A 27285-nucleotide genomic window follows, 5' to 3' on the forward strand; every position below is an offset into this window, starting at 1 on the left:
AAAAAAAATACTGTGGGGTGTGGTAGGACCCTTTTGGCATGTGGTAGGCGCACGTTAGGCCACGTTAATTTATATGTTAATAGCTAATGCAGCTTTGTAAGTAGCTGCCAAATGTTACTACTGTTTCCAATTGATTTGATGAAAGGAGGAAGACCCTGAAAAGCTACTCACATGTATAAAGTTTAATCCAATAATGTATCACTGAAAAAATTTTATTTTCAAATTGTGAATAACATATTGTTTTAGCTATAATAAAAATAATATGTGAAATGTAGGACGGCCTTGACCAGTGATGAAGTTTCTGGCAAAAACACAGATCATTCACTTTGGACTTACCCAACAAATGATAACAATAATAAATTAATCCATCATTTGCACAAATTTTAATCATTCTAGTTTTTAGTTAGGTATTTTTTGCTGTTCCTTTCAGGCCTCAGCAGAATAATGTAGCACTTAGGGAGAAAGATACAGAACAGAAGTCCAGCACTGGAGGCCAAGATAGCAAATATCTCCACTGCCACCGTGTACTTGCCCTTGGTGCTCAGGTACGTTGGGATGAAGGAGATCCAGACGCTGCAGAACACCAGCATGCTGAAGGTGATGTACTTGGCCTCATTGAAACTGTCAGGTAGATTTCTTGCTAGGAAAGCTATGATGAAGCTGATACCAGCCAAAAATCCTAGATATCCCAGAACACAGTAAAATGCAACGATTGATCCTTCATTACATTCAATTAGAATTGTTCCAGTTTCTGATCTCATATTAAGATATGGGAAGGGGGGAGCAGTACACAACCAGATGAGACAGAGAAGAGCCTGAAGAAGGGAACAAGAAAGGACGATAGAGTTTGAGAACCTGGAACTCATCCATTTCCGGAGTTTGTTCCCAGGTTTAATGGCTTGAAAGGCCATGACCACAGTGATGGTTTTTGCTAATACAGAGGACAGCGAAATGGAAAAAGTGATCCCAAAGACAATCTGTCGGAGAATACAAGTCAACTTTTCAGGATGGCCGATAAATATCAAAGAACAGAGGAAGCAGAGCATGAGTGAAATTAGGAGAATGTAACTGAGGTCTCGGTTGTTGGCTTTCACTATGGGAGTGTCTCGGTAGACAATAAAGATTCCCAGAATAACAACAGTGATGAGAAAGAAAACAATTATGATGAAAACCAAAGTTATTCCCAAAAGCTCTTCATAGGACAGGAAGGTTATTACTTTTGGGATGCAGGCATCTCTCTTCTGATTGGGCCATTGGTCCTCTGGGCATGCTGTACAGGAATCCATATCTGAGAATGAAAAATAGTGTCTTATTATCTCAAAAATAACATATGTTGTAGGACATGCATGAATGCCTACAGTATGTTCTTTTACAGAAAAGTAATCCACATGGGCCAAACCCTTTTCAACCGTACCTCAGACCATTGGTGCCGACTCCGTGGGTGCTGTGGGTGCTCGAGCACCCCTAACATTTCACCCACCAGAAGTTTGGCAGAGGCAGGCAAAGGTGACCAGCCGTCCCTCCGAGACGGGCGTCCAGTCCTCCCTCCCTCCGAATTTTAAAGTCATCGTACCTCGTCGTCGGGGGGGGGGGGGAGGGTTATTACGGAGGCAGTCAGCAACAGTGATGATCAGCGTGCAGCACTGTCTGCATGCAGGCTTCGGCTTCAGTGAGTCTTCTCTCTCTCTCTCACAGATCTGCTCCCGCCCTTGCAGAAACAGGAAATGAGGGCGTGACCAGAGCTGTGAGAGAGAGAGAGAAGACTCACTGAAGCCGAAGCCTGCATGCAGACAGTGTTGCACGCTGATCATCACTGTTGCTGACTGCCTCTGTTACCCTCCCCCCTCCGACGACGAGATATGATGACTTTAAAATTCAGAGGGAGGGAGGGGGTGCCCTGGAACTCAGAGAGAGGGAGGGAGGGAGGGAGAGGGGAGGGGAGGGGGAGAGGGGAAGGGGAGGGGGGAGGGGGGCCTGGAACTCGGAGGGAGGGGGGAGGGGGCCTAGAATTGGAGAGGGAGGGTGCCTGGCACTGGAGGGGGAGGGGAAGGAGGGAATGCACCACATTTAAAAAAATTCAGCACCCCCAATAATTTTGAAAAGTTGGCTCCTATGCCTCAGACATTGTATAGTATTCTTTTTGCTGCATAATATTATTAGAAAAGGTACAGAGAAGGGTGACTAAATGATTAAAAGGATAGATTGAATCTCATATGAGGAAAGGCTAAAGAAGTTAGGGCTCTTCAGCTTGGAGAAGTAACTGCAGAGGGGAGATATAACAGAGGTCTGTAAAATCATGAGTGGAGAGGAACAGGTAACCATAAAATGGTTGTTTACTCTTTCACAAATTACAAAGACTGGGCATATGCCATAAAATTAGTAAGCAGTAGATTTAAATCAAATAGGAAAAATACTTTTTTCACTCACTGCATATTTAGGCTCTGAAACTTGTTGCTGGAGGATGTCACAAAAGTAGTTAGCTGGGTTTTTAAGAAGTTTAGACAAATGGAGGAAAAATCCATAATCCATTATTAAGGTAGATCTAGGAAAAGCCACTGCATAACCCTGGAAATAAGGGACATGAAGTCTACTTTTTGAGATTCTGCTATTTACTTGTGACTGATTGACAACTGTTGGAAAGAGGATACCAGGTTAGATGGACCTTTGGTCTAATTCAGTATGGCAACTTATATCCTTATGTTTGGAATTTTGGACAAAACTTCTTGATTACTCACACATCAGAACATTTGGAGGGGCATAATTGAACACGAACGCCCATTTCCATGGGCGTCTATGTCCGCGAACGGGTACGTGAAGGGGTGGGACAGACTGTATTTTAAAAAAAAATGGGCGCCCATCTTTTTCTCGATAATACGGTTTGTGCCCGGCAAATGCATCGGATTTGAGCTGGGCAGTTTCATTTTTCAGCAATAATGGAAACCAAAGTTGCTCAGTTCAAAAACAAACAAATCCAAGGCATTAGGTCATGGGAGGGGCCAGGATTCGTATTGCACTGGTCCCCCTCACATGCCAGGACACCAACCGGGCACCCTAGGGGGCACTTGTAACAATTAAAAAAAAATTAAATACCTCCCAAGTCCATAGCTCCCATCCCTTGGGTGCTGAGACCCTCAAATCCTCTCCAAAACCCGCTGCCCACAACTCTACACCACTACCATAGCCCTTATGGGTGAAGGGGTAACCTACATGTAGGTACAGTGGGTTTTGGAGGCGGTTTGGAGGGCTCCCATTTACCAGCACAAGTTTAACAGGTAGGGGGGATGGGCCTGGTTCCACCTGCCTGAAGTCCACTGCACCCACTAACAACTGCTCCAGGGACCTGCATACTGCTGTGATGGAGCTGGGTATGACATTTGAGGCTGGCATACAGGCTGGAAAAAAAAAGGTTTTAAAGTTCTTTTTTTTTGGTGGGAGGGAGTTAGTGACCACTGGGGGAGTCAGGGGTGGTCATCCCCGATTCCCTCCAGTGGTCATCTGGTAATTTAGGGCACTTTTTTGGGACTTGTTTGTGAAATATGGGTCCAAAACATGACCCAAATTCGCGCTAAAAACGCCTTTCTTTTTTTGATTATCGGCCGAGGGCGCCCATCTCTCCTCAGCCGATAAACACGCCTCAGTCCTGCCTTCACCATGCCTCTGACACACCCCTGTCAACTTTGCCCGTTTCCGCGACAGATTGCAGTTGAAGACGTCCAAAATCGGCTTTCGATTATACCGATTTGGGCACCTTTGTGAGATAGGTGCCCATCTCCCGATTTGGGTCGAAATATGGGCGCCCAACACTTTCGAAAATAAGGCTGTTGGTATTCTAAAGTTATGACTGATCAATAGGAGTCAGGAATAACAATACCACTTAACACTGGGAAGAACTATAGAAATGTTCCACCATTTTGACTTCTGTCTGCTACTTGTGTGCTCCATCTTTTCAAATCCAAATGTTCCCATAAAGCAGCTTATACTAAAATTCCCCCATTAGCATGGGAACACTTACCAACACCTATTTTCTAGGTAGTAAGGGCTCCCTGCTAATTATGTGCTAATTGGTTGGCGCATAGAAATGTATCTGTGGTGATTAGCACAGAATGCACCTACTCTCTGCCCCAAACATGCCCCAGCACCCTGCCCTCAATATTGAATAGTTTAAATAATACATATTTATGTGAGTACTTATCTGTCTGCCAAGGGGGGGCAAAATTCCCCATGGCTTGGCATCCAAGGGGGGCTCGCCTAGCGCTAGCATTGCTGTCCTGTTCCTGTGCGCAGCAGTTCCGCAGAGCACAGTGCTTCCTGCCGTGTCCAAACAGCCTCTTTGGAAGCGGCAGGAGGAAAGGAAGGACCCTGCTCTGTGGCGCTGCCGTGCACAGAAACAGGGGAGCCATGCTAGCGCTGGGCCCTGGGGAATTGTTCCGTGCACAGTGACAGGAGCAGGACAAGTAAGCGGGGCAGGCCCGGATGGAGAGGGGGCAGCCCCAGGGGTGGGGGTTGTTTGCCCCAGGCCCGGCTTTGTCTCCAGCGGCCCTTATCTGGATATTGGCGAGTGGTACCTTGATTTTTTTTTTTAATAGCCATAGCCCCCAGAATTTTTAATCAATGCTGACTGCAGGGGCTGTATATGGGCTCAATGATGAATAACCAGTGCACAAGGGCATGTCTCATTATAATGTTATCACTCACCAGTTTGGTTGGAGACCTCGCCTTCTGAACAGGGAATACATTCATAACAGCAGATGGACTTTCCTTCCCTAGTTAATTTCCTGAACCCAGGAAGGCAACTCGGGCTGCATCTAGACTGCGGAGGTGCCTGAGGATTGAAAAAATAGTCCGAGAAATTTGAGATAACACTAGATTATGACTTTTCAGATGCTGTTTTACATTTTTTTATAAATGTGAGCTGGTACTATCCATTTATGTTTTTTCATCTCATTACCAAGCTACTCAGGAGAATACTGGGATGAGATATACTATTTTGATTGGAAATATAGATAAAATATGAATTTAATTTAATTTGGTATTTTTAAACTTCCTAACCATAAAGTTCAAGGTGGTTAACAGATTAAAAAGAGTAAGAGAAAAAGGTTTTATATAGTTTAACATAGAAGTGAATGATATACTGTATATAAAAGATTTTGTGCATTATAACAACTGACCTAACAATACATTGTGTCAAAGTAAGCTAACGATATATGGAACCAGTTTTATTTATGATCGTAACATAAACAACTGTGATTACTAACTCTGCCATAGCACGGATTCTTAGACTTACTCAATGGTCAATTTTTCCTGATAACGGAGAAGAGCGGACTATAACTTGAGAAGGCCTGGTTAAAGTGAGGCGTTGAATTTACAGTAGCGTTGGGGATGAATTTAAGGTGAAGAAAAAAAATTAGGAGCCTAGCATTGAATTTCACCACAAAGTATCCAACTTGAGGGCAAAAATCTAGGAAAATGAATAGTGGTCAATGTTTAGGATCTTAGAGGATCAAATATTAAGATAAATGTACGGAGATGACATTGGTTTCTTATCCTGGTCAGTACATTTCACTGAACCACAAACAACACTATCAACAAAAATCTGAAATGTGATTGTTTCTTGAGTCATCAGTACCTTGGGGTCACTTTAGGTTAAAGTCATGCATTGTTTGAATATTTTTACTGCTATAATTGTCTATTGATTATGTTTGATTTATTCTTACTGTACACCGCCTTGAGTGAATTCTTTCAAAAAGGTGGTAAATAAATCCTAATAAATAAATAAAAATAAATAAATTTGATCTTAAAATTGGCAGCAATAAACTGGGGTGCATCGGTGAAGACCTTGAGAATGTTGCTCTGGTGCTCTCTGTTGGAGTACTGGGCCCAATCTGCAAATGTACCTTTGGAAGACATTATACTGAACTCTACTATACAGATCATTAATGGCCCTCTGTGACCCACTGATACTCATTTCCTAACAATAATGAGTAATATTGTGCCACCAGACATTTGTCATTGGCGCACCACAGCTAGTTTGCTTGCTCAGATCTAAAAAATCCCAGAGCTTCCACTTCTACTACTACTACTACTACCATGATATTTACAACCCCTTTGCAAGACACCTTCTGTTGAGAAATCCAATCTAGGTTTAACTTCCAGCCCCTCATCTGACTGTAGGCAGTCTGTGGTACAAGAGATAGCTGATCACAAAGGCAAGTTGTCAACTTTAAAAGTCATTTGTGATCATGGATATACCAATTTCAGTCAGGCTGTGGTCAGTAAGCATTTAAAGAACGACACTGGGGCTTCAGAGGTGATCCACAATGCCCCCATGATGTCTACCAGACAATGGAACACATCATCAATGTATGTCCACTCACGTCTGCCTGGGGGTCTTGAAAGCCCCCCCCCCCCCCCCAATTGGAAGCAGTGCAGTTGGAGGACTCCTGCTTAGCTTAGAGGGAACAGTGATCAACTTTGGTATTCTTATATGTTTTATAAGGACATGCATGATATGTGTATGGTTCAGCGGTTTCCATCTTACATCTGACCTGGTTGAAGATGTCTTCCCACACAATCGCCTTCTCATTGATGGTAAATCCCTTCTCTGATGGAGCATAAGGGTTATAACTTCCAACAATTTCAGTACTCCGTGTTCCATCAGGTAGAATTACTGTGCTTACAATATCATATCCAATGGCAAGATCACCATTCTCATCAAAAAAGATTTCCTCACCCAGAACATTCTTAAAATGAAGATTCTTCAGATAATGATTAAGCTAATGGGAAGTGAAACATTTTTATTAGTAAACTCACTGCAGTGATACTCTCCTAATGTGAAGCACATACAATCTGTTCCTCATTATAAGGATGGGCTTTCATTTCAAAGCAACATGATGTAAGGGATATTATCTGGAAAATGATTCCAGGTGCATGCACATGGTTATCTACCTATCTATCTCTACCTATATTTTTAACTATAACTATATATCAATATACAAAGCCCCCTTACATTTTCTGTGGCCGCCTAACCCCTGATATTCAGTGGCACTAAACCATGCAATGCCATTGAATATCAGCTCTCACAACCCATGTTGAGGCACCAGGGCTGGTGCAACCCGGTAAGCGAGGTAAGCATAGCAGGGAGGCGCCAACCTCTGGAGGGTGCCACAAGCCATGCTTACCGCCGCTTACCTCACCTCCCACAGCCCTTGTTTGCCTGTGCTCGCGCTGCCCTGGGGGGGGGGGGGGGGGGTTAAATCTTTTTTTTACCTCCGTTGCAGCGGCTGCGTCAGTGAAAGCCCTGCCCGTCTCTAGCCTTTCCTTCATTCCCTCTCAGTGTCCCACCTTCTTCTGACATCATTTTCTCTTTCCGAGAGGGAACGTAGGGAAGAATAGAGATGGGCAGGGCTTTCACTGACACGGCCGCTGCGACAGAGGTAAATAAAAGATTTAAACCACGCAGGGTGGCAGGAATAGAAAGGGGGATGTTGGGGGAGAAGAGGGCAGGCAGGTGGACATGAATGGGAGGGGAGGTTGGGGACAAAGGAGAATTGTTGGACATGGATGGGAGCAGGAGGGGAGGGCAGGGGAGAGAGGAGACTCGCTGGACATGGATGGGAGTGTATGATAGGGGCAAAGGAGAATCACTGGACATGGAGGGGAGGGGAGGGCATGGGAGAGAGGAGAAATTGCTGGACATGGAGGAGAGAGGAGAATTGCTAGGGATGGATGGAGGGTGGCAGGGGAGAGGAGAGTCGCTGGACATGGTTGGATGGAGGGGAGGGCAGGGGAGAGAGGAGGGTTGCTGGGGATGGATGGATGGAGGGGAGGGCCGGGGAGAGAGGAGAGTTTCAGGACATGGATGGAGGGGAGGGCAGGAGAAATTCTGGACATGGAGGGGAGGGAAGACAGGAAGGTGATGCACATGGATGGAGGGGAAAGGAGAGAGAAGAAATGCTGGACATGGATGGAGGGGAGGGAAGAGAGAGGAAGTGAGATGAAATGATGGACATAGTTGGAGGGAGAGGAAAAATGCTGGACATGGATGGAGGAGAGGGAAGGGAGAGAGAAGGAATGCTGGACATGGATGTGGGGAAGGGAAGAGAGAGGAAGGAGATGAGATGAAGGAAAAGGAAGAGAAGAGAAACACTGCAGATGGATGGAGAAAATAGGCAGATGCTGGATCCACTGGACAGTCAAGTCTGTGGAGGACCTAGCTTTTACTTATGGATGAAGGGCAAGAAATGAAGAAGAAAGGATGAAAGTAAAGAAATAAATAGAAAGGAAGCCCTGGAAACGGTGTTAAGAGGACAGATAGCAGCAGAATCAGATACTGGGCCAGCATGATCAGAAAAACAAAGTCACCAGACAATAAAGGTAGAAAAAAATCATTTTAATTTGATTTTAATGTTTGGAATATGCCCACTTTGAGAATTTACATCTGCTATCTTATTTTGTGTCTTTCTGTTTTTCTGGTATTGTGCTGCATGCAGAGTCTAACTTCTTAGGATTTCAGGTTAATTTTTGAAGAATTTGAAAAGGGGCTGTCTGTTCTGCATATGTGACTGCAAGGCCAGGTGTCTGGATAGGGATCTGTTTGTTAGGTTCTGAGATTTTGATAACACATTGTTTTTCAGAGTTGGCAAGACTGTCTGTGTGGCCTAGCGGTTAAGGTGGTGGACTTTGGTCCTGAGGAACTGAGTTTAATTCCCACTTCAGGCACAGGCAGCTCCTTGTGACTCTGGGCAAGTCACTTAACCCTCCATTGCCCCATGTAAGCCACATTGAGCCTGCCATGAGTGGGAAAACACAGGGTACAAATGTAATAAAATTTCCTGGTCTGTATGCTAATGTGGGATTTTGGGTATAGTGGAGCTGTAACAGCTTACAGAAATTATTTATAATGAAAACAAAAAACCCACAAGTTATTTTTCTTCTATACTGGAGTACATAAGTATTTCAGTATTGCCATACTGGGAAAGAACAAAGGCCCATCAAGCCCTGCATCCTGTTTCCAACAGTGGCCAATCCAGGTCACAAATACCTGGCAAGAATCCAAAAAGGTACAAAACATTCTATGCTGCTTATCCCAGAAATAGTGGATTTCCCGAAGTCCATTTAATAACGGTCTATGGACTTTTTCTTTAGGAAGCCATTCAAACCTTTTTTAAACTCCGCTAAGCTAACCGCCTTTACCACATTCTCTGGCAACGAATTCCAGAGTTGAATTACACATTGAGTGAAGAAATATTTTCTCCAATTTGTTTTAAATTTACTACATTGTAGCTTCATCGCATGCTCCCTAGTCCTAGTATTTTTGGAAAGCATAAACAGACGCTTCACATCTACCCGTTCAACTCCGCTCATTATTTTATAGACCTCTATCATATCTCCCCTCAGCCGCCTTTTCTCCAAGCTGAAGAGCCCTAGCCACTTTAGCCTTTCCTCATAGGGAAGTTGTCCCATCCTCTTTATTATTTTTGTTACCCTTCTCTGTACCTTTTCTAATTCCACTATATCTTTTTTGAGATGCGGCAACCAGAATTGAACACAATATTCGAGGTGCGGTCGCACCATGGAGCGATACAAAGGTATTATAATGTCCTCATTTTGTTTTCCATTTCTTTCCTAATAATACCTAACATTTTATTTGCTTTCTTAGCCGCAGGAGCACACTGAGCAGAAGGTTTCAACGTATCATCAATGACGACACCTAGATCCCTTTCTTGGTCTGTGACTCCTAACATGGAACCTTGCATGACGTAGCTATAATTCGGGTTCCTCTTTCCCACATGCATCACTTTGCACTTGCTCACATTAAACGTCATCTGCCATTTAGACGCCCAGTCTCCCAGTCTGGTAATAAAGCTTAGGGCAAATTGAAAGCCTGATGAGGATTAGGGCAGATTTAAGGCCTGATCAAAAAGCCAGGCCTTCAAGTTGGCCTTCAAATTTTAACCAAGACGTCAACATGAACAGGCAAAGGAAGGGAGTTCCAGAAAATGGTGTTGCAAAGAAGAAAGCATGCAATTATTAATGGGGTCACATCTGATCCCTTTTTGTTGACTAGAGGGACTTGACAAGGTTACCTTCTTTTACCTATTTTATTTTTCCTGTACTTAGAGCCTTTGTTGTGAATTATTTGGCAAAAAGAACAGATTTTGGGAATAAGTGAGAAATGATTAAATTTGTGGCCTTTGCTGATGATATGTTATTGGCTTTGGGGCGGCTGACGTAATCTTTGCCATTGGTGTTGCAAGCTGTTGAGTCTATTGCAAGCTGTTGAGTCTATTGGACAGATGGCATGCTTAAGGTTCAATCTAGCTAAATCTGAAACACTGGGATTGGGAGAGCATGAACAAAGAAAGTGGGGTGGCTGGTTTCCTTTGACACGAGTGGGGAAAAATGAGATATTTGAAAATCTATTTAATTAGTTGAAGATCTATCATATTAATATAGATATTTTAATGTAAAATTTGTCTGAAAGAATGGGATCTTGGACTTATTTACCTTTCAATTTACATGAACATATTGCTTTTTATAAGATGATAGTTTTTCCCCACAGGTTATAAATGCTGCAAATTCTGCCAATGTATTTAATGTACAGAGAACTGAAGAAGCATAATATGATTTTGTACATTATCTCTGTGGAAAGCAGGAAATTCTGAATCGCTCTTCAGCACTTATCAAACACAATAGATAGAGGTAGTTTGGCCCAGCAGGGCATTAGGAAATATAATATAGTGTGCAACATGAGGAATAATAAGGGCTGGATTAAGGGCACTTCACTTTATATCATCATGGTTTAGAAACCCAGGTGGTACATGTGGAGGGGCATAATCGTAAGGGGCGCCCAAGGTTTCCTGAGGACGTCCTCACAGGACGTCCTGGCGAAGGGGCGGGGAAACACGTATTATCAAAACAAGATGGGTGTCCATCTTTTGTTTTGATAATACGATCGGGGACACCCAAATCTTGACATTTAGGTCGTCCCTAGAGATGGTTGCCCTTAGACTTGGTCATTTTAGATTTTCGGCAATAATGGAAACTAAGGACGCCCATCTCAGAAACGACCAAATGCAAGCTATTTGGTCATGGGAGGAGCCAGTATTCGTAGTGCACTGGCCCCCCTCACATGCGAGGACACCAACCGGGCACCCTAGGGGGCACTGCAGTGGACTTCATAAATTGCTCCCAGGTACATAGCTCCCTTACCTTATGTGCTGAGCCTCCGAAACCCCCCGCCCAAAACCCACTACCCACCACTGTACACCACTACCACAGCCTTTACAGGTGAAGGGGGGCACCTAGATGTGGGTACAGTGGGTTTGTGGTAGGTTTTGAAGGGCTCACATTTACCACTACAAGTGTAACAGGTGGGGGGATGGGCCTGGGTCTGCCTGCTTGAAGTGCACTGCACCCACTAAAACTGCTCCAGAGACCTGCATACTGCTGTCATGGAGCTGGGTATGATATTTGAGGCTGGCATAGAGGCTGGGAGGGGGTTAGTGACCACTGGGGGAGTAAGGGGAGGTCATCCCTGATTCCCTTCGGTGGTCATCTGGGCACCTTTTCATGGCTTGGTCGTAAGAAAAAAAGGACCAAGAAAAGTCGTCCAAGTGCTCATCGGGTATGCCCTTTTTTTCCATTATGTGTCGAGGACGCCCATGTGTTAGGCACGCCAAAGACTCGCCTTTGCTATGCTTCCGACACCCCCCCCAGAACTTTGGTCGTCCCTGTGATGGAAAGCAGTTGGGGACGCCCAAAATCGGCTTTCGATTATGTTGATTTGGGTGACCCTGTGAGAAGGACGCCCATCTCCCGATTTGTGTCGAAAGATGGGCGTCCTTCTCTTTCGAAAATAAGCCTGTTATTGTATCTGTTACATGCTCCAGGATGGTAGCTTTGAACATATCATAACCAGCATGTGATCCTGCAACGGAGGTGTTTGAACTGTCAGGTGTATAGACGCAGGGAAATTGGTCTCCAGATCATATTGTTGCTTACTTTGATGAGAAATCTTGGGTTTGAGCCCAGGCTGATAAGGTATAATCTAGAGAGCTGGACATTGGGAAGAATGTTAGTGATAAGGGGTATTGTTACTGAGGAGGGGAAGTGTAAGCCTCTGAGAGACTTTTTACAAGGGAGGGAGAGGTCCACGCGTGAACTGTTGGTTTATTACCAGTTGAGGTACTACATCCCCTCATTGCCCCTAGCCAAAATACAAGAAGATGCATGGAAGGAGGTGTATGAAACCTTTCTCTTAGCATGAGAATCTCAGCTGAATATCTCCTTTCTTTACAAAATGGTGAGGAGCTTTGATCCACCAAAGCACTATGAGCATGTGGCGTCATAACAGACACACAACTTTGCAGGGGAAGAGAGGTATCCAAGGCTGCTATTAGATTGTTAATGAAAAATGTTAAAAGTGTGACATTTAATTTCTTTATAAGAACAGTAGAAGTTCCTGCTATGTTTCTATTTAACGAGCTAGCAAAAGGACCATTAATGCAGTTATTTAATGGTTTGGAGATAGTGCCCAGTTTGTGTAAGGGGAAGATATGACTCCATAGAAAGTTGCTTCTCTTGGGTAGGAAGTACATTTTAGCAAATTGGCTGACACAGGAATCCCCCTCGATTACTCATTGAAAAGATGAGTAACATAATCAAACATATAAAATGCGAGTGACCGTACTCACCCGCAAATGCGCAGTAGAGACTTCCCTCTCTGTCCCGCCCCTGCGTCAATACGTGATGACGAGGGCGGGACAGAGAGGGAAACTGCGCAAAGGGGAGGGAGGGAACCGCTCCCCCCCTCCGAGGTTGCTGCTACCGCTCCCCCCACCTGGCGTCGCTGCCACCGCCCCCCCTCCACCCGCCCGGTCACATTACGTCACACGAGGGCGGGACACAGGCAGAGAAGGAAGGCCGATGGCAGCTCAGCTGATCTGCCCTGCTGCGTTTTCGGCGATGTAAGTTCAATAGCGGAGAGGGCCCGGGCTGGGTGGAGGGGGGCGTGGGCAGCGGCGACTCCGGGGGGGGGGGACGGTAGCGGCGACCTCGGGGGGGGGGCAGGGGCGGTGACCTTGGGGGGGGAGGGAGGGAGGGGAGGGCAGGAGAAATGCTGGACATGGGAGGTATCAGAAGGAGGGGGGCCTTGGAGCTGGGAGGGAGGGACGGACGGTGGGGGGCCTTGGAGCTGGGTGGGAGGGACAGAGGGCCTTGCAGCTGGCAGGGAAGGGGTTGCCTTGGAGCTGGGAGGGAGGGACAGAAGGGGGCGTTTGAGCTGGCTGGGAGGAAGGGACAGAGGGGGCCCTTGGAGCTGGGATGGGGGGAAGGAACAGAGGGGGGCCTTTGGAGCTGGGAGGGAATGGGGCCTTGGAACTGGGAGGGAGGGCAGGGGGTCTTGGAGCTGGGGGGGGGAGGGACTGGGGCCTTGGAGCTGGGAGGGAGGGACGGAGGGGGGCCTTGGAGCTGGCAGGGAAGGAGGGAGAGCAGGGGGCCCTGCAGCGGCAGGGGGAGGGGGCCCTGGAAAACCCCCATACCAATACTCGCCCGTTTTAATGGGCTTAACGGCTAGTAATAGAGTAATTGACAGCAGCTAAAGACCTAAATGGTCCATCCAGTCTACCTAGCAGTCACACTCCTTATCAATTCATGATTAAATCAACAATGAATGTGATATAAAATACTTTTCTTTCCAGTTCTTCCAGATGCTGCAATTTGAAAGGATCAGGGCGACGAACAAGTCCACTCCCCCCCTCATTATTGGAATATTAACAACCTGTAAACCTACAGCAGGGAAGAAAGACGGGGCCTTCATTGTGGAGAATGGAGGTTGATGGGATGGTAAGATGGGGAAGGAAAAATAAAAAATGGATATAAAATAGAAAAATTGAGTTATTCATTTGTTAATACTAGTGGGAAAATTCATACTGTTGTGCAATATTTTAACTATTGTATGATACAGATGTTTTGACAAATTATAAAAAAATATGTACCTGCTGAGGATGTAATTTATTAATAAATCAATTTTAAAAACCCTGACAGCTGTGCAATTAATACTACCCTATTTTATATATACACTTTACATTCTACTTTTAGTTTTCAAATTGGTTCACATCTCTAACGGTGGTCAGGAAGCATCTGTGTGAGTAATACAGACTTCACTGCATCTTGCATTTATAGACCATCACTTCTTTCTGAAAATAACATTCCTCCATCAAAGGATATTACCTTCCATGGTGAAAAATCCAAATGCTCTCACTTCCTCCATTTAACAGGGTGGTATTTCCAGAACCAGAAGTGATCATGTCATGAAGTGCATGTGCCAGGGCATACACAGCATTGTATATATTATAACTATTGCCAGAGTTTATGATATCACAGTGTAAGAGGTAGTCAGATGTTTCATCACTGCTGCAGGATCTTTGGATGCTCTTGGGGCATTTGTTTTTACACAGGTCCTTCCACCATGCCTCTATGAATTCATCACTTGGAAATAGAGCAGGATTCACCTCACGAATAAATTTATGAAAGCTTGGAATATTCTTTTTTCCCAAAGTGAAAGCAAAGGTGTTTTTCCTACCAATACTTAATGAGGGAAAGACAAATAACCATTCAGCTGTGATGATCCAGACTTTTCCAGGTACACCCCAAATGGCTGTATATCTTATAAAATCTGTGAAGTCTCTATTACAATACAAAATAATCACTTCAGTTGAAGATTTAATGGTGGTGTTGTAAATATTAGGTATATTTTGTTGCATGAGTGCACTGGACTCTCGTAAGGTTTCAATGAATTCAATGCAACCTCCACTCTGATCAATCCCTTCTTTCAGGATCTGCACAGCCCTCAAGCTGTTTTCATCACTGGATGCAATGATACCAACCCAGGTCCAGCCAAAATGCTTCAATAGTTTGACTATCCCAGCACAGAGGTGCAGCTCACTGGGGACAGTCCGGTAGAAATAAGGAAACTTGACTGTGTCACTCATGACAAGATTCCCTGAGATGTAACTGATCTGTTGAAAATAACAGATTGAATTCATCACCATCTTGGTCATAAGATTACATTTCATTTGCATATCAAATATTTAGAACATAATTATAGTGTACAGAGTGGAGGAAAAAAACATTGGATGACAAATCCAACTGGTATGAAGTATCAGAAAATCTGTACTGAGCTGTCGGGGAGACAAGAACATAAGAATATAAGCATTGCCATACTGGGACAGACTGAGGGTCCATCAAGCCCATTATTCTATTTCCAACAGTGGCCAATGCAGGTTACAAGTACCTGGCAAGATCCTCAAACAGTACAATATATATATTTTTTGTAAATATTTTTTATTGTTCCATGGATGCAGTTACAGACATCAAGAACCGTAACAATGCAAAACAGAACATGTCCTCACAACTTTTGCCAACAGTCTACTGACCTCCATGTTTTATTCTTTTATTTTATTACTTCCCTCCCCCAGCAGAAATCCCTCCCCCTACCTTCCCCCCTCCCTCCATCCCCCTGTTCCCCCCTCCCTCCCTCCTCCCCCCCTCTGCTTCTTGTTGCTTAGTCAGCACACAATCTAGTTAGTCAGGTTCTTATTCAGGCACCGTGAATAAGGCGCAAGTTCTCCTCCATAAATCACGGTACTGGCGAGCACCCAGGGACGTCACAGATTTGTATCTCATAGACACCCAGTTAGCCATCTCCATCATACTGTTCTTCCATGCTGCTAGGACCGGGGGCTCTCTATGCACCCACTGCTTCAACACACATCTTTTAAGCAGGATCATGGCTAATAATACAAATTTGCACTATGAGGCTCTAAGCCCCTGCTCCTTAAGAGCCTGTCCACAACCCATTAACGTAATTGAATAATGCCACTCCAATGATCTCTGTAAGATCTCTTCCATGGAGTTTATCGCCCCAGACCACAGTTCCTGCAGGGTTGGGCATTCCATAAAAGAGTGCAGAAAGTGCCCACCGCTCCCCCACACTTGTCACACGTGTCACTGTCCCACATCCCCAGGGTTTTCCCCCTAGCTTTAGTGATATGTACTGCGTATCTTGCAAGGATGCATTCGGAGTGAGTCTCCGCAGGCCTTGGAAGATTGCACTCAGTCTTTCCACCGATATCTCTTCTACAACATCTTTACTCCATGCTGCTGTTAGCGATGTTAAATGAGGTGCCCGCAATTGCTCCCTGATCAGTTGACACCAGCCAGTCAACCTGTTATGAGGCGGGGTCATTTGCAAAAAGGTATGATCAAGTTTTGTGAATCGCACTGTCGCCTTGCTCTGGCGCTCCACACTCAATATATAATCTCTTTCCTGTAGGTATGCAAAAAACTGAGAGCCAGGGATCTGCAACTCACTGCTCACTGTAGCAAACGTGGGAAAGGCATCCTCCCCCTCCCTCCGGAACTGGCCTATGAATCTGCAGCCTTTATCCCTCCATTTACCAAAGACTGACACCCCCATCCCCGCTGGGAATGCCATATTTCCCACCAACGGTAGAAACGGGCTAGCCCCTGCGTTAACTCCCGTTTGCCCTCTCCACCATCTCCAAGCCATTTGAAGAGCTGCTACATAGGGGTTGTCCACTTTCTTTCTAGCCCCCTGCACTGCCCAGGACTCTAAAACCGTAAAGGGGTCATTCGGCCTGCACCAGCTCTCCCAGAAACCCGAGGGAGCAAAAAATCCCTTCTCCGTGATCAATTCGTGGATCCACCTCATTAATGCCGCAACATTATAAATTCGCAGGTCTGGGAGTCGAAGTCCTCCCTGCCTGTTGTTCCTAATCAACTTCGTAAATGCTATCCGCGGGCATTTGGCGTGCCAAATAAAGGTACTTACAATACTTTTATACAAATGCTCCTCCGAGGCTCTCACCCACAGAGGGAGCATCTGTAGCGGATAGAGTAGCTTGGGCAACAGTATCATCTTAACCAGCGCTATCTGCCCTAGAAAGTTCACTGGCAGATCCTTCCACTTCTGGCATGTGTTTTACTTCCGCTATTCGGTCTAGCACATTTTTTTTGTATACCCATGCCGGATTCGCACTGATGTAGATCCCCAGGTATTTAATACCCTCTATAGCCCAGCATAGTGGAAAGGAGTGTGAGGTCTTACTCACACAGGGGTCACTCACCGGCAATGCCTCGGACTTGTCAAAGTTTATGCTGAGACCCGAAAATACCCCAAATGCCCGAATAATTGTCATAGCCAACGGTAGTGTGCGAGTTGCCTCATCCAGCAAAAGCAGCATATCATCTGCAAATAAATTGATTATGTATTCCTCTCCACCCACCTTCAATCCCTTCAGCGTGGCCTCCTGTCGCAACTTTATAGCCAGGGGTTCTAAAGTAAGAAGAAATAGTAGCGGTGAGAGGGGGCTGCCCTGCCTAGTCCCCCCTCCCAGAATAAATGTGTCCGTCAGGGAATCATTGACAAGAAGCTGCGCCGTCGGGTTACAGTATAACCCAGAAAGTCTCCGTGGATACCAAAGCGTCCCAGAATCCAAAACAAATATGACCAGACTACCTTGTCAAAAGCCTTTTCTGCATCAAGGCTTGCCACTATAGCATCTCCCGCTCTGCCACTACCCTCCAACAGTATTCGGCTCACTTTCACAATGTTGGCTGATGCAAACCTCCCCTTAACAAAGCCCACCTGATCCGGATGGACCAGGTCAGGAACCACCTTTCCCAATCTGTCTGCCAATACCGCTGCCAGGATCTTTATGTCCTGGTTTAACAGTGATATGGGCCTATAAGAACCCACTAGTTCTTCATCTTTCCCTGGTTTAGGGATCAACACAATATGCGCATGGTTTAATACCGCCCCCATCTCACCCTTTTCCTTGGTCTCTTCACACATAGCTCTAAAAGGTGCCACCATTACATCTTGCAAGATTTTATAATACTCCGCTCCTAGCCCGTCCGGGCCCGGTGCCTTGGCCAGCTTAAGACGCTTAACCACTTGTTGCACTTCCTTACCCTGAATGGGTGCGTTCAACCCCCTCTGCTGTTCCTCAGAAATCCGGGGCAGCCCTATCCCTTCAAAGAATTCCAGACATTTTTCCTCTGAGAACTCTCCTGCCTGATATAACTGTGAGTAATACTGAACAAATTCTTTTTTAATATCAGACAACTGGGTTTTAACTTCCCCTTCCCTGTTCCGTATTTTTAGTTATAAACCTTTTTGCCGTTTTTTGCTTCACTAGGGATGCTAGCAATTTGCCCGTCTTATTACCCCATTGATGTAATTTGTATTTATATAATTTGATATTATAAAGTGCACTTTCCTCCAATACTTCCTGCACCTCCTTTCTACATTCCATGTATGCCTTCCTAGTGAGATCAGAAGGGTGCCCAATGAACGCTCGTCGAGCATCTCTCAATTTTATAGTAAGGGCCCTTATTTTCTCCTCTCGCTTTTTATTCAGAGAGGTCATGTATGAAATGATCTTCCCTCGCAATACTGCCTTTGAGGCCTCCCAGAATACTTGTGGGGTCACATCTTGTACATCATTTTCTATCATGTAATCTATCCAGCTCTTTCTCAAATAAGTATGGAAATTCCTGCTTTGGTATAATGCCGGGTTCATGCGCCACCGGTCGGCCCCCTCGTGCCCTCCCTCATGCCACACCATCCACACCGGTGAGTGGTCAGATACCTCTGGCTCTCCAATTCCCGATTGATGCACCCTCAAGGCCATCGAGTAAGGCACTAACAGATAGTCAAGGCGAGAGTGCGTCCCATGTGGATGTGAGAAAAAAGTGAAATCTGCCTCATTAAGATGTTGATGGCGCCATATGTCCACTAGGCCTAGCTCTTTCATCAGGAAATTAACCCCTTTGTCTTCCTGGCCTTTGCCCACCCTTCTTGGGGGCTTGCAATCTATGGAGGGGTCGCTGGTGACATTAAAGTCCCCCCTATTATTAGCTGATATTGATCAAATGTTACCAGTTTAGCAGTCAGCAACGTAAAAAAGCTGTGAGAGTATACATTGGGCGCATACACACTACACAACCCCATCCTTCTGCCCTGCATTTCTCCTGCTATTATGACAAATCTCCCTTCAGGGTCTTGGTACATTCTGTGCAGGTCAAAAGTAATAGTTTTCTTAAGTAGTATAGCTACCCCTCTTTGCCTCCAATTGTAGGATGCAAAAAATACATCTCCTACCCAATCCCTTTTTAACTTTAAATGTTCCAGCTTGCTTAAGTGGTTCTCTTGCAGCAGAGCTATGTCAGCCTTCTGCCTCCTGAGTGCCTGCAATATTTTTGTACGTTTTATTGGAGAATGCACTCCATCAACATTCATTGTCACAATCTTTAAACTAGCCATGCAACTTCAGCTCAGCGTCTCCACTTGCGCATAACTCATTTACTGAGTCCAAGGACCTCCCAGCTGAGCCCTCGGACCACTCATTCACTCCTGCATCTCCCCAGATTCTACATTGCCCATGCATTATATCTCTGAGCTTCCAACCCTTGTCGACTGTTCCCGTGCTGTCCCATTGGTTGTTCACAGAACCCTACGCTTCACTATCTTCCTGTTCTCTCTGCTCCCACCTCCTAGCCCGCCCCTCCCCCTTCTCTTCCCCATTCCCACCCTTCCCCGTTCCTTATCCCATTTTACCCGCTCCCTAATAGGGCCCATTCTATCCTCTCCACTCTCTTTCAGGTCACAACACACTCATCCCTCTTATACACCACCAACTCTCCCGGCCTCCCCTGCCCCACTCCTTTCCCTTCCTCCCCCCCCCCCCCCCCCCCAACTCCCAAACATATTCTAAGTTTCAACATGCAGCAACTAACACATAGCAATCTATAACAAAACCTGCCATTAACTCATAATACCAGAAGGTATCCAACAGTGAGCTCTTTCAATTATGCAGTTCTGATAGCTGACATGATTCCAAATAAGAGCTTAGAGTATCGGCTACCCAGACCATCAGGGGCGCCACTTTCGCTGACTGCAACTTCCACTGGGGTAATTCTGATCCCCTCTGATGGTCATCAGAGTCTCCATCCCCCTCATGTAGCTCTCACTTTTCCATGCCAGCCACCTCCTTGCCAACATGTAACAAGCCTCAATCTCCTGTTACCAGTCTCATTGTACTACGCCACTCACATTCATGGCACGCTACAACTCCTACTTCATTTCAAGTTGGTCACAAATGATTCCAGCGCCGCCGATTCAGTGAAAAACAGGGTCTTATTCTCGTGCAGCACTCTGACTTTCACTGGGTATAGTAAGGAAAAGCGGACTCCCTTCTCGTACAGTCTTTTGCAATGCCGGCCCATAATTCTCCGTTGCTCAGCGACTATCACTGAATAATCCTGGAAAAGCATGATTTTCGTGCCATTGTACTCTAGTCCTGGCTTGCGTTGGTGTGCCTGCAAAATGGCTTCCTTGTCTGCATAGTTAAACAACTTTGCCAGCACCTGTCGGGGCCTGCTCTCAGCTGCCCGCTCTGCCCCCACTCTGTGCACTCGTTCCACGTGCAGCGTGTTCCCGCTCACATCCAGGCCAAATTGTGTAGGGAGCCATTTTTCCACAAAGTCCCGGAGCTCCGATGCTTTTACTGCTTCAGGAAGGCCCACAATCCTGAGATTCAACCTTGTGAACAAACTGTTAGACACCACACCAGCTACAAACAACGGCAAAGATGTACCAGATGTGGACAACCTTGCGAAATACTTCGAGGAGAAAATTATACAACTACGACTCAAAATACCTGCAAGCCCTATTGAGTACGCCACACTTTTAGATTGTCTTGACCCAGAAGAAGGAACATACCCTGCAGACAGAACATGGACCGAATTCGAAATGCTATCAAAAGACCTCATCTCTGAAACTCTCAAAAGATATGCCAAATCCCACTGCAAACTAGACACGTGCCCAAATAACCTCATGAAATCTGCTCCTCAACAATTCATAATAGACCTAACGAGCCATGTGAACTTCATCCTACAGAACGGACTCTTCCCAAAAGAAAAAGGAAAAATCTTACTCACCCCATTTCCTAAAGATACAAAGAAATGCACGAGTGAAATAACCAACTACAGGCCAGTAGCCTCCATACCACTAATAACCAAAATTACTGAAGGAATGGTAACCAAACAACTTACAAACTATCTAAACAAACACTCAATACTGCATGACGCCCAATCAGGATTCCGGTCGAATCATAGCACAGAAACAGTATTAGTCACCCTTATGACTAGATTTAAACAAATAATTGCATCTGAAAACAATATACTCCTCCTACAATTTGACATGTCAAGTGCCTTCGATATGGTTGACCACGGAATCCTACTACACATACTCGAATACTTTGGCATTGGAGGAAATGTCCTGAATTGGTTCGAAGGGTTCCTAACCCAACGTTCGTATCAAGTCACATCAAATTCGACCACGTCTAAGGCATGGACACCTGAATGTGGAGTACCACAAAGATCACCTCTCTCACCAACCGTCTTCAACCTAATGATGATCCCTCTGGCAAAACTCCTATCAAACCATAACCTCAACCCATATATATACGCTGATGATGTGACAATATACATCCCCTTCAAACAAGACATTAATGAAATCTTCAACTAAATCAATCAAAGTCTACACATCATTCACAGCTATAAACACACCAAACCTGAACCTTCAAATCTCAGAAACGCTAAAAATCCTTGGAATCACTATCGACCGCCACCTAACGCTCGAAACTCATGCTAACAACACAGCTAAAAAGATGTTCTACAGCATGTGGAAACTGAAAAGGATAAGACCATACTTCCCAAGATCCGTCTTTCGCAGCCTAGTACAATCCCTTGTGCTCAGCCATCTGGATTACTGCAACTCACTATACGCAGGTTGCAAAGAACAAACACTGAGAAAACTTCAAACAGCCCAGAATACGGCAGCCAGACTCATCTTGGGAAAGCCAAAATATGAGAGTGCAAAACCATTATGAGAGAAACTGCACTTGCTTCCACTAAAGGAACGCATCACTTTTAAAGTATGCACATTAGTCCACAAAATCATTCACGGCGAAGCCCCAGCCTACATGTCTGAGTTAATAGACTTACCACCCAGAAAAGCCAAAAGATCATCCCGAACCTTCCTAAACCTCCACTTCCCCAATTGCAAAGGCGTGAAATACAAAGCGCTACATGCATCAACCTTTTCTCACATGAGCACGCAGTATTGGAATACACTGCCACGCAACTTAAGAACAATCAACGAGCAAGCTTCCTTCCGCAGATCATTGAAGACCCATCTTTTCGAAAAGATTTACGGAAAGAACCAAAACACATAAAGTCCACATCTACTGTTCACGAATGCATCACACATTCACCTCTGAACTCTCATTCCCGCAATATCACATCATTCATACCTTCAATCACAGAAAGAAATATATATCATATGTCTTTATGCCTTTTTATCGCCCTCTAAGCTCCCATTGTTTCCTTCCAATGTTTCAATGTTTGTACTCCATTGTTACATTCCTTAACGACACTTCAATTGTTTCGCATAACTCTGCAAAATGTAATCCATAACCAATCTGTAACAAATTGTATTTCCAACATTTAACTCATATTGTAAGCCACACTGAACCCGCAAAAAGGTGGGAAAATGTGGGATACAAATGCAATAAATAAAAAAATAAAATAAAAATTATTTCTCCTGCTGCGATTCTCTAAGTCATCCGTCTTCTGTTCTAATTGCTCGCATTTGCGCTCCAGCGCTGCTATCCTGCCATTCACACCCGCAGCTGCGTCTTCACACTGTGAGACCCGATCCTCGACATGCTGTAAGCGAGCGCTCTGGCGTTCTAGCGTTTCTCGTATCTGATCTACTGACGATTGCAGTTTAGAGAGTTTCTCTTCCAACACCACTGATATCTGTTGTGCCAGGTGTCTTACCAGTTCAGGCGGTAACGGGCTTGTCATCGGAGCTTCGGAGACCGCCGCCATTTTCTTTTGCTCAGCGCCAACACCTTTCTTCCCTCGCGGGGCCTTGGCGGGCATACCCTGCCGACTTTCGGGTTTCGGGAACTCTCAAGCCTTCCGGCACTCTCCTCTCACTTGCGCGTTCTTGTCTGCCCCGTTTGGGAGTAGGTACGGGGTGAATTCTGGGGTTATATCGCCGTTTTTTCTGCAAGCAGGTCGGAGCCGATGTTTCAGGCGTCCGCTCAGCTACGCGCCATCACGTGACCCCCCAATATATTTTATCCTGCTTATCCTAGAAATAAGAAGTGGATTTTCCCCAAGTCCATCATAATATTGGTTTATGGACTTATCTTTTAGGAAGTTATTCAAACCACTGCTAATCATTTCTATAGCACTTGTAGACATATGCAGTGCTTTACACATTTTATATGCAGATACTTTCTCTGTTCCTAGAAGGTTCACAATCTGTTTTTGTACCTGGGGCAATGAGGGTTAAGTGACTTGCCCAAGGTCACAAGGAGCTGCAGTGGGAATGGAACTCAGACCACCAGGATCAAAGCCTGCTACACTAACCATTAGGCTACTCTTCTGCACTAACCATTAGGTTAAGCTAACTGCTTTCACCACATTCTCTGGCAATGAATTCCAGAGTTTAATTACATGTTGAGAGAAGAAATATTTTCTCCGATTTGTTTTAAATTTACTACTTTGTAGCTTCATTGCATGCCCCCTAGTCCTACTATTTTTTGGAAAGAGTGTTCATTGAACTGGAAAGAGTAAAAGTGTCTCTTAAATCTGCCAGACTAACAAGCACCCCTATTCCACACAGTTTGCATTGGAACTTGTTTTGGGGTTCCTGGGGGAGAAGAGAGTAATCCCCAATGCCCTGTTGCACCTGAGAGGATAGTTCCCCCTCTTCAGTTGAGGTTCCGGTGTTCCAGTCCCCAAGCAGCCAGGTTCCCACTTCTAGTTTGACTCTGACTCTTTCTCAGGCTGTCCCTGAACCAGCTCCCCAGCTTTTGCCAATGCCTGCCTTCAATGAGTGGTACTGGGCCTTGTTCAGGGAGGAGCTGGAGCAGGTGTTTCAGCTGCACACCACTCAGGCATCAAGGGTGCTTTTGTCCAATGCAGCTCAATCTCAACTCCTTCTTGAGGCTGGTGGAGCAATCTTCAACTCTGGTGTTTTGACAGTTGTTGAAAGTGGTATCAACCCATATAGTATCGCTCTCTTCATTGGGAGTCTGATAGTAAGGCATCCTCTGAAGTATTGATATGGTTCCACTGAGCTAGGGCAGGCACAGAGTCACTCTACTCGTCTGGAGTATTGTGAGGAGTCTAACTTGGACTGCTCATGGGAGTCAAAGAAGGATCCATATTACTTCTCGTTGGACGAGTCCTATGGAGTCTATTCAGTCTCCTCCCAACCTCAATAGAGATGTAATTCTCCACTTGGGAGTCTCTCATTCACAAATTTTGTTAAGGAGATGGCTTCTGCCAATCCATTTAAGTTGGAGATGGAGGAGGAGCCTAAGTCAAAGATGTTATCTGTCCTGGACTATGTATCTCCTCCCAATTAAGAGGTCACAGCTCTGTTACACCCTATCCTTAATGATGCATTGATAAAGAATTGGGAATCTCCCCTCTCAGTGCAGGTTGTACCAAAGAAGGTGGATACTCAGTATCGTATCCAGAAGGCTGCCAGATTTGAGAGGGCACAATTGCCTCACCACTCTCTGGTAGTCAAATCCTCCCTCAAATGAGCCAGAAGTTCTAGGAGTCATGCCTTGGTTTCCCCAGGTAGAGAGGCTTGCATTCTGGATTTATTTGGGAGGAAACTACCTAGTCTTAATGATCATTAATTGTATCCCAACTTATCAGCTTTAAAAGAACATATACTTAAAGTCTTTGGTGCATAGTATGCATAGTCTCATGGAATCTCTTAGGAGCAGGCCACTGAGCTTCACCAGTTAGCCAATATGTAGCTGCATTGCAGGACATATCTGGTCAGTGGCACTTATGACATCTTTGATATTGTTTCCAGACTCTCTGCTATTGGTGTAGGGATGCATAGACTCTCATAGTTGCACGTCTCTGACCTGGAACTAGTGGTTCAAGAGGTTAGTGGACGTACCTTACTGAGGAAATATCTTTTCGTTGACAAGGTGGAGGAGGTCTCTCATACCTTATCAAGAAACATACTGACACAATTCATTCCCTCTCTCGGCAACCTCCAACTACTACCTCCTCCTCTAGGAGGTTCTCAAGTGTGCCTAGGTAGTAAACTTATTACTCTCAAAGGTATAGGTTTCCACTGCCTTCCTTGCTTTACCCAGCAGCCCTATTCCCAATGTTTCTGGACATGTCAACCCCATCCACAGAAGACCCAGCCTGGTTCCCCAGTCAAACAAGGGATGAGCTTTTGACTGGCTCCAGGAGAGCATAGCCACAATCCAACTAACCATTCCAGATGGCCTACCAGTGGGAGGGATGCTAAATTTTTTCCAACAAAGGTGGCCTATTATAACCACCAACCAATGGGTTCCTCAAATAGTCCATCTCGGTTACGCACTTCATTGGCATCAGAAACCACCAAATTGCCCACTAAGAGCATCTTACATCAGCTCTCAGCACAAGCAGTTACTTGTAGAGGAAATATCTGCCATTCTACAGGCCAATGCAGTACCACCAGGGGAAGAAGGAAAGGGATTATATTCTAGGTACTTCATTTTGCCTTAAAACATGAGAGGATTCTGGCCCATCCTAGATCTAAGAGCCCTGAACAAATTCCTGGTAAAACAAAATCAGGATGATTTCCCTGAGCTCCCTCCTTCCCATGATTCAGGAGAAAGATAACTATGCTCTCTGGACTTGAAGGATGCCTATACTCACATTTCAATACTTTCCAGCCACAGGAGGTATTTCAGATTACTAGTTACTAGGTACTGAAATGGAAGTTGGGCACCCAATGGAGTTACAACAAAATGGTACAGCAAAAATCTATCCTTACATAAGCACCATCTTTGCTACTGGGAATGTAAATGGTGGAAGACCCACAGCACTTAACACCAGAGTGCCTTCAAGGATTGCTGCTCCCTTAACATGTTAAAATTTTAAACTGCAATAAAATGTTTTATGCAGTTAATGGCCAGAGCCATGAACTTCCCCTCCTTGCTGATGACCAAGTTACTTGATTGCTCACTTATTGGCTGGACCAATTACCTTGCTGGGTATGCATCACCCTTCTGTTTCTCTCCCCCACCACCCCAACCATCCAGCATTGTTCTGCCTCCCCCCCCCCTTCTCCCAACTATCACCACCCTGACTGTCTCCCTTTTTTCTCTCCCTCCTACTTACTTATTGGTCAACTGGCCCACTGCTTCTTGAGATCAGCATGGCAGCAACGACATCATAATACAGAAGGCAAGCACAGAGGCATTGCCCTTTGTGTGACAATGATGGTCCCAGACACGGAAAGTTACTTCAGAGCTGATGAAACTTCCTGTAGTTCTGGGGTACAGAGCAGTAGTTTGGTTTACAAATTCTTACAGCAACTAATTAATTTTCCTGAATGACATAAACCAAAGTATCAGAAAGCTTGACTTAAATGTCCTGGAAACAAAGGTGAATTGCTCTAACTGAACCCAAGGCAAAAGGCACATAAAATAAACAGCCATACAACCTTTTCTGGCAGATAAGATGCCGACTTAGGATCCTGTTCCAGGGAACAGCAGCTGCCAAGGTATAAATGATTGTTTCTGGGGCTGACAGAGCCAGCTGTGGAAAGCATAGGGCAGTGCTTCCATGCCTTCAATTTGCTAGTACTGCTGCTACTATGGAGACCTGGGAAAGCAATGGGTCTGACAGAGGATCCACAGAACAAGTGAGTGAGTGAGTAGGAGAGTAAAGGGAGACAAATGGGGTAATGTAGGTTGGTGGTGGTGAAGAGATGGGACAATGCTGGATGAGAGGGTGAAAGGCAGAAAAACAGACTGGATATTGGATGGAGGTGGTATGCAGAGGAGATATGAGACAATACTGGATGGTGGGGGAGTGAGACAGAAAGGTGGTGCTGAATGATGAAGGTGTGAAGTAAAATACAGACCTGTGGGTAGTTGTATATGCTGGACAGGCTGGAAAACTGGCTTGAATGCTCAGTTGGAAGACTTTCAATAATAGCAGCCAGTGACCCAGATGTTTTGCAGTTGTAATTTGAGATCCCGGTGTCCATTCCTGAAAATATATTCATGGCAGCTGCATATGTTAAGAATAAATTGTTGCAAGGGTTATAAATGTGGAATCCCAATGTGAGGTTGGGTAAGAGCTCCG

The 27285-nt window shown here is 45.2% G+C and overlaps 1 pseudogene; it reads right to left on the reverse strand.

Moving 5' to 3' along the window:
- Nucleotides 1-392: 392 nt before the first annotated feature.
- On the reverse strand, nt 393-27220 carry LOC115464987 (annotated as a pseudogene).
- Between the last annotated feature and the right edge of the window lie 65 nt (nt 27221-27285).

Source organism: Microcaecilia unicolor, chromosome 3 (genome assembly GCF_901765095.1).
Source record: "Microcaecilia unicolor chromosome 3, aMicUni1.1, whole genome shotgun sequence".
In the NCBI taxonomy this organism is placed as follows: Eukaryota; Metazoa; Chordata; class Amphibia; order Gymnophiona; family Siphonopidae; genus Microcaecilia; species Microcaecilia unicolor.